A 5,842-nucleotide genomic window follows, 5' to 3' on the forward strand; every position below is an offset into this window, starting at 1 on the left:
ATGATGCTTATCCCCACCCACCACTTCCCAGACATTGAGCAGAAACCAGTATACCTCCAGCCAGAGAAGGGCACCCCACCTCCGTACCCTGGTCCTGTGGGAGCCCAGTGGTTTATCCCCGATGGCCGGGGCATCACCTGTGCCATCGTCACCTGATTCCTGGTCCTCTATGTGGAGTCTGTGGTCCCCTCTGTCACGCTGATACCATCTCGAGACTCTGTGTACAGTATCATCAGCAGAACTGCGTTCAGCCCGCTGGTCTTCTTGGCCCTGGCCTCCCACTGCCAGGCCACGCTGAGAGACCCAAGGGGGTGTCCAGAGGAAATGCCACTAAAGTGTTCATCGAGAGCTTGCAGTTGAAGCCCGGCCAGGCGGGGTACAAGTGCCCCAAGCGCTGCAGCATCAAGCCGGACCGAGCCCACCACCGCAATGTTTGTAAGCGGTGCATGCGCCAGATGGACCAGCCCTGTCCCTGGGTGGATAACTGCCACGGCGAGAACGGCCAGAAGTACTTTGTCCTGTTTACAGCGTACAGAGCTCTCACCTCTTTGCTCACCTCCATCATGGTGGGATTCTGCATCCGGCATTGCTTTGGAGAAGACTCGACAAGGGGTAGCGCCTTCATTCCGCCCATCACGGTGATCCTGCTCATCCTGCCGTCAGCTGAGGAGCTGTTCTTCCTCATACTCACTTCGGTGATGTTTGGGACCCACGTGCACTTCACCTGCACGGATGAAACGGGAATAGAGCAACTGAGCAAGGAAGTGAGAAGACGTTGGGCTAAAAAACCCAAACGGATGAACACGAAAGCCGTTTCTGGCCACTTCTTCTCTCTAGGCTGGACCAGCCCCTTTGCTGCGCCAAGCCAAGGGAAGGCAGGCCCCTACGGGTATGAGGTCTGAAGGCGTTGCCTCTCAGACACAGACTGCGTCACAGCACTGTGGTTCGATCTGGTCTCATGAATTTTTAAATCAAAAAAGCAAAGCAACTCCTCTTAAAACACTTTTTATGTCTCAAGTAAAATGGCTGGGCATTGCAGATTAAAAAAAAGAAAGAAAGAAAGAAAGTCTCGTGATTTTTAACAAATCATCCTTTTGATTTTTATGGTAACAGATGCTGTTTTCTTTTTTCTTTTCTTTTAAAATCACTTCTCTGGCCTCTGGTTTCTTCTCTGCTGTCTGTCCGACATGACTAACGTAGAGGGTGCTGTCTCTGAGCTGTGCCCTCTTCCACTAGCTGAGTGAGACATGATGCTGTGCATGAATGGTCCAATCCTGACACCTGGCAGGGGGCATAGGAAAGCCAGGAGGGTTTCCCTTTGCTCAGGAGGCAGTGGTGGGTGTCCCATGGGACTCAAAACTTCACCAAAAACAGATGCTTGTCCCTTGAGGCCTGACTGAGATGGGCAGGATCAGGCATGGAGCCTTCAGAAGGGCCCTCAGCACAGTGGCCTCATCCTCCAAGTGGACACAGTTTGCCTAATTTGCAAAGTTAATTGCCTTGTACTTTTTGGGCTTGGGTATGTAGAATAGTTCCAGGAGTGGGAAGAGAGATGAAAGGGTCTCACCTGTATTCTGAATCAGCAATTATATCCCCTCTGATTATTTGGAAGAGTATGAAGGAAAGAAGTTTTTCCAGTTCAAATGCCTTATACAATCAAAAGAGAAAAAAATTATGCAATTTCAAACAAGCTACCCTTTCCTTTGTTACATCTCCCTCTCCTGCCACCCCACCTCCCTGCCTTCCCTAGCAAGTTGTCAATTAAAGAGTGTTAATTCTGAATGCTGCAGGCACCAGCACCCAACATCTACAACCCCACCATCATCACCTTCTCCTCATTGTGTAAACCTCTAAAGTGATTCACTTTCTAATAATTAACAGCCATAAATGTGCACGTACCTGTGTCTTATATTTTATCCTGGGAGACTGTTATGCTGGCATGGGGCTGACAGTGATGCTGGGGTGACGACACAGGTCCTAACATTTCTAAGTCGACAGATAGCCAACCCATTGGCTGGCGTCAGCAGGTACACTTAAGCCTGTGGGCTGGAAAGGAATAGGATTTCCAGGTGGGAGGCACTTCCTGCAGAGTCTACTTTGAAGGAGGTGTTGAAGATGGTGGGGAGTGGTGAGGAGGTGGGGAGTGCCCTCCAGATACAAAAACACAAATATGAATACTGACCATCTGTGAATTCCTACACATTGATTTCTTTTTTAAGCAATTACCACAAATTCCCTTTTTCGTTCTTTTTTGTTCTTTTTTTAAGCTTTTGCTTGGAGTGAGTGTGGGGGATAAGATTTATTCAATCCAGTTCGCGGTAGTGAGAAAGTTAATCTAGCCATGTGATTTTTCAGAAAAGTAAGTGGAACATGCTGCCTCTTTTCAATTCTGTCAGTGCTTCCAAATGGAAACAAAATGCAATACAATTTTTCCAAAACCTGAGGGGGGGAGGGTGGAAATAAAGACTTGTTTTTCACTTACCTCTTAGAAATATATATTTTTTTAGATATTGCTGTATGGATTTAAATAAGCCTAATTATCTCATCTGAGTATTTTTAGAGCTAAATAAAATAATTAAAATGATTAGAGAATAGAATAAATGACTTTATGCTAATAAATTGAGATGGAATGAACAAATTTCTTAAAATATGCAAGTTTTCAAAACTACACATAAATAAATATAAAATCTAAATTGTTTATCTTTTAAAGAAATTGAATTTATAATACAAAAATTTTTCTTACATTAAAAACTTCAGGCTTCAGAATTTCACTGAATTATTTAAATATTTTAATGAATAATTGATACCAAATAAAGCATGTCTGAAAAGTAAAGTTAGAGGTTAGATTCTTTTGTGAGGCAAGACTTGTAGATCAATTGTCAGGAGTTCATGACTACAAATACCATGAGGGAATTTGAGAGAAGCGTTGGCCCTATTCTATAGCTTGATTGATGTAATGATTACATGATTACACGTGTCTTTAAACTCACTGAACTTTACCTTAAAATGGATTTTACGATTTGAAAATAATATTTAATTAAAACAAATATATCTATCTATCTGTCTCCTTTGAAAAATAATTAACAGGTATGCCTTCTAAACAAAATCACACTCAAAATACAAAAATTGAAAAGTTTTAAAGCATGATTAACTTACAGTAACATCTATAATATGTTACTTGAAGCACATTCAATTCAGTATATTTAGAAACCATGAGAGACATTCTAGATTTTTAGTTTTGGACACAGGCTGACTTTACTAATATCATTTTTTAAAACACGGATTTTTAAAAATAGTTCATTATTGTTAAGATGTATCCTTTAAGAACATTTTTATACAATGTATTTGTCCAACTTGTGTAAGGTCAATTTTCATATATTTTTAAAAGATTAATCTGCACATAGTAACTGATGATATTAAAAATACATTGTAAAATGTTAATATACTTAGGATGAAATGTTTTCTCTTTCTGCTATTTCTCTATAAAGCCAATCTTTTCCCCCCAACTATATTTAGATTTTTGCAAAATATTTATTTTCTGGTCAGACGCTTATCTTGAAGTTACTTGTATATAGGTATCTTTTTTTATTTTTTAGTTTTTGAGATGGACTCTCACTCTGTCACCCAGGCTGGGGTGCAGTGGCATGCTCATGGCCACCCCAGCCTCGACCTGCTGGGCTCAGGCAATCTTTCCACCTCAGCCTTCCAAGTGGCCAGAACTATAGGTGTACGCTACCATGCTCAGCTATTTTTTTATTTTTTATTTTGTTTTTTATTTAGTGTAGAGATGAGGCCTCGCCCAGGTTGTTCTTGGACCTGTGGGCTCAGGCAATCCCCTCACTTTGGTCTCCCAAAGTGCTGGAATTACAGGCCTGAGCCACTGCACCTACTGCACCCACTTATTGGTTTCATTTTCAAAGGACTGTGCCAGGTAGTAAGGTATTGCATCTCACCTTCAGATCTACTGAGTTCTGAATTACTAGGACTGAGATGCCACAACTATCATTTCCTTTGCCAACTGAGTAATTTTGACTGTTAGGATCATCTAATAGAGATAGTAGAAGAAAATTGACAGGAGATGAGAATATAAAGAACTTGCTTGTGTGCATCCTGTTCCTGTCAGCATGGTCTGGGAAAAGACATTTTGAGGCAGGAACAACCTCAGGCATCTCTGGCTTTTCCAGACCAAGCCTTCTAGAACTCCTCAGAAGTATCAGCACAAGTCAAGAGTGACCCTCCTCAGAGTTCTGAACCCTCTTCCATCGTGACCCCTCCTTCAAATTTGGGATTCTGAAAATTACAATTTTTTCTCATCATTTTCCTGGCACTGGGGGATGGGGAGATAGAATTTTTAGTAGTTTATTCTGTGTTAACCTCCATATTCCTTTTTATTTTTTGTCAGTACTTCAAAATCCCTCTATTGATATATCTAGTATGTTTTCCATTGTATTAACTTGAGTATTATCATAGAATTTAACTGAAATATCTTTTTATTCTTAGGTATTTTAAAATTTTGTATTGAGGTACTTTTGCTTAATTCTCAACAACTGTGCCCAGTATTTAAAATATTTGGCTGGATTATTTCTGGACTGTTACTTTTATACCATGAGATATTAAATTATACATGGCTACAATATACATGTGTGTAATGAGCAGACATTCTTTTTTTCATGGAGTGGATAGCCCTCAATTTTCATGGGGATTTTATAGGAACCTATAATTTATATTGAAATGCTCTTAAAATGAAACCTCTTTCTGACAGTTCTTACTTAGCTCTAAGAAGAATCTTAATTCATGTATGTGGACCATAATTTGTTTTTGTGTGCCTCTAAATTTTACTTTATTCTCTATGAAAAAAGTGCCTTTAAAAATGGTTGCCCAGTATGGTTTTGCTGATGTCTTCTAGGAGAACATAGAAACTCTGCTCTGATTTGTTAGAAGTTTCAGAGCATCTCCTAGGAAGGCGAATATCTTAAATTCTAACTAACCAATCACAAAACTTGGAAAGTTAAAAAATATAATTTCAATTTTTCACAGAGAATGACTTTAAATCTAATCATCTGGTGATAAGAATTTTAATCTATTTAAAGCCAACATCATCAAACTTTTATCTTAAAGGAACAGAAAGGCAACCATATGGAGTTGACAGGAGAACTGAGTAATTTTGACTCAGTCTGTGGTCTGTTTAAATTGTGATTTCCTACTGTCTGCAATTATACAAGAGAAGAGATTAATTTTTCAACTTAATCGGATGAAATAGTAACTTGCTATGATGAAACTTGCTTCATATATAAAATATTCTTGACATTTCTTAAATATGTATTATCACAGAATACTAACATATGTATTTCTATTTTCCTGGTAAATCTAGCAAATAATTAATTCAGATGGCACAAAAGGAATAGGCTTGATCTCAAAAGATAGATAAAAAACAAAATAGTCATTCATGCATTGACATATTAACAATAAGTAACCATTACTGAATAGTCAGTTTGTATGAGGCACAGTTCAAACTACTTTACAGTATTTACCCAATTAATCCTCATGACAATCTAATAAAACAGTTATTAGCTTTATTTTACAGATGAAAAAGTGAGGCACAAAGAAGTTAAATAACCTTCCAAAATCATGTAACTAGTAAATTGTAGGCCTAAGTTTAAAACTTGAAAGTGTGGATACAAAATCTTTAGTCTTCACCATATAACATAACGCTTCTCATGGAACACTCTCTCGTTAATTTAGGAAGGTGGGACGTAAAGTATTAACCACCAGTCTGAAACTCACCCTTCCTATTCCAGCAAAATCCAAGGAGAGAAGAGAGCCTAGGAACAAAAACAAAAAC

General features: G+C 39.0%; 1 pseudogene; it reads left to right on the top strand.

Moving 5' to 3' along the window:
- LOC103275224 lies at nucleotides 1-996 on the top strand (annotated as a pseudogene).
- The last annotated feature ends 4,846 nt before the right edge of the window (nucleotides 997-5,842 follow it).

The sequence above is a fragment of the Carlito syrichta genome, unplaced genomic scaffold (assembly GCF_000164805.1).
Source record: "Carlito syrichta isolate Samal-C Ts95f unplaced genomic scaffold, Tarsius_syrichta-2.0.1 Scaffold315364, whole genome shotgun sequence".
NCBI lineage: Eukaryota > Metazoa > Chordata > Mammalia > Primates > Tarsiidae > Carlito > Carlito syrichta.